This window comes from Electrona antarctica (assembly GCF_951216825.1).
Source record: "Electrona antarctica genome assembly, chromosome: 15".
Taxonomy (NCBI): Eukaryota; Metazoa; Chordata; class Actinopteri; order Myctophiformes; family Myctophidae; genus Electrona; species Electrona antarctica.
The window spans coordinates 32,512,786-32,515,611 of record NC_136796.1 but is presented as its reverse complement, the minus strand read 5'-3'; positions in this window follow the sequence as shown (position 1 = coordinate 32,515,611).

Sequence of the window (2,826 nt, the reverse complement as noted above, 5' to 3'; positions counted from 1 at the left end):
ACCCTCGAGTTAAATGTGACAGACACTACGACACACACACACACACACAGGTACCTGTAGGTAAAGTGAGCAACAAGGGCCCCATTACCTTTAGGGCTTGACCAGTAATACCACAACCCCCTTCAACAGGAAAAAGGCGGTCCACTGGCTCTTGAAGTGAGGAACTCATTGCTGCGTCTTACATTTCACTGTGGTGGGAAATTATCTGGGGACCTTACATCATCATCATCATTGCGCGGGGAAGACTCTTGCTGGAAGGGGGTGTGGCGATGTGAGTGCGCGTGTGCGCACTCACATCTGGTTTGAATGCAGAATGGCCTCTCCAGAGTGAAGGCTGGATGGAGGGAGGGAGCTCGGAGGCGAGAGGAGGACGGGAGGAGGGGAAGACGTCCTCAGGGAGTGAACGGGTCGGGGACACACACCTGTGAACACAGCTTACAATATCCCACACAGTCAAACATCTCTCTCTCTCACACACACACAATATCAGTTACTGATACATGGGCAACTGGCGGCCCGAGGGCCACATGCGGCCCCACCTTCACTTATACACAATCCATGCCAGTACATTACAATAGAAACGCAGACCAGGTGCCAGCGTTTCTATTGTAAAAAAAGAAAGAAAAAGGTTAAAAAAAAGCAAAAAGCTAAATTACGTCCTGGCACAGTGGGTTATAGTGCTTAAAACATAACCTGTCGTTCCTTGGCTTGGATTGGGTTAATGCGGCACGCAGGTTAATATCATTGGATTGGGTTAATGCGGCACGCAGGTTAATATCATTGGATTGGGTTAATGCGGCACGCAGGTTAATATCATTGGATTGGGTTAATGCGGCACGCAGGTTAATATCATTGGATTGGGTTAATGCGGCACGCAGGTTAATATCATTGGATTGGGTTAATGCGGCACGCAGGTTAATATCATTGGATTGGGTTAATGCGGCACGCAGGTTAATATCATTGGATTGGGTTAATGCGGCACGCAGGTTAATATCATTGGATTGGGTTAATGCGGCACGCAGGTTAATATCATTCCGGATACTGATATGTTATTGATTTCAGCCGTTACAATTGCACACATGCAAACATGACCCGCTTTAATTACTATAATTAATTACGTATTTGTATTTAAGTTTGTAAAGTTAACATAAGTATAACTAAATGCATTTGAAAAAAAATAAAAATAAAATCACACCTGTGTGAAGTGAGAGGAGCTCTTATCATCATACATCATCATCTCATTCCGTTTGTGTTTACACATTAACAAACATTTTCAATGGCCATTTGTGTTAGGACAATGTTTGTGTTTACACACACCCTCAAAGCTGGATAGCAAAAGAGTATTCAGGATTACTCAGGATCTACATGACAAAGTCATATGGTTTCTGCCCGACAGTATGCAATGTTGAAATATAGTGGCCCTCTCCATCATCAAAGTTGCCCACCCTGATCTGTACTTATCTGGGAGTTTTTTTTTAAAGTTTTTATTAACCCATTTTTTCACCCAGTGTCAATTATCTAATGTAATCTTGGGCGCTACACTTCCTCTGCCAACCTGGGGGGGGCAGTGGACTGACCTCATGCTTCCTTCTATGCATGAGGAGTCCAAGCTGCTTCTTTTCACCTGACAGGGGGGAGTTTCCCCGGACGTAGCGCGTGGAAGGAACACGTTATTCCGACCAGTTCCTTTCCCCTCCATCAGGCACCCCGGCTGGCCAGGGGGAGGTAGTTTAGAGACCAGGATTACTGCATGTTTTTTGTGAGGGTACCTATAGGGGACACGGGGAGAACATGCAAACTCCACACAGAAATGAAACGATTTTAATAACCCCTGTATTACATAACTGTTAGGGGGGGGGGGGGGGGGGGTCTGTCTCCATTTAGCTGCTCTGTCAAGGCCAGCTAATTACCGTACCTCTGTTGGGATTCATGGGTTATTTCTTGCACAAGACCTCTGGTTATTGCTGCCCAGTGTCAAGATGGAGAGGCAGGCTAAATTAAGATTTAGGATTGTACTGTGTGCCATTAATTCCGGAGCTGCGTGCGCCTACGTATATGGCTTAAACAGCAGACTTTAAAAAAACATATACACGGACTTAGAAGTGAAAAATATGCTGGGATTTGGAGTCTTAGAACATATGGATGGGATGGAATGGGATATGCTGAGCCTGTGATGAATGTGTGGCCTCTGGAAGTGCATTCCTCCATAGATTATATACGTCAGTGAGTCTGTAGCCATTTTACGGTGTTGACATTATGAAGGAATTTGAGGAGATATGCAGGGATTTAAAGTGTATGCATTAAAAGCTGCAATCCATAACTTCCGTGTCCTACTCGGAATCGAATCTCGAATCTGGATCTCCCCCTGGAGCGACCAACGTTCTATCACTCTGCCAATAAGTCAGCCCTGCTTGGTCAGGGGAGATATTACACTATGAGCTGCAGGCTTTACTAGCTGTCAGTTCAAAGAGGAGAATGTGTGCACATCTTGTGAGTGTATTCAGGCCTGCATGGTGCTGCTGAATAACAAGGCAGGAAACTTGCATGACTAAAGACCCCAAAAGATCCCAAAAACTATTTCTTATAAGTGGTCTTCATGAAGAAAAAGTAAGACCGACATGGTGGAAACGTTGCACTTGGGATACATTTGTTGGAGAGTGTTAACCCAGTTTGCAGATATTTTAAATTCTCTTTGATTCCTGTCCCGATCCAGCACCTCCTGGTCTAAATACCTGGCGTTTAAATTCTCTTTTACTACTTGCCAAACAGTAGGTGTCCTACTAACCAACACCAGGGTCTACATTTCTCAATGGAGGAGTATAGGGA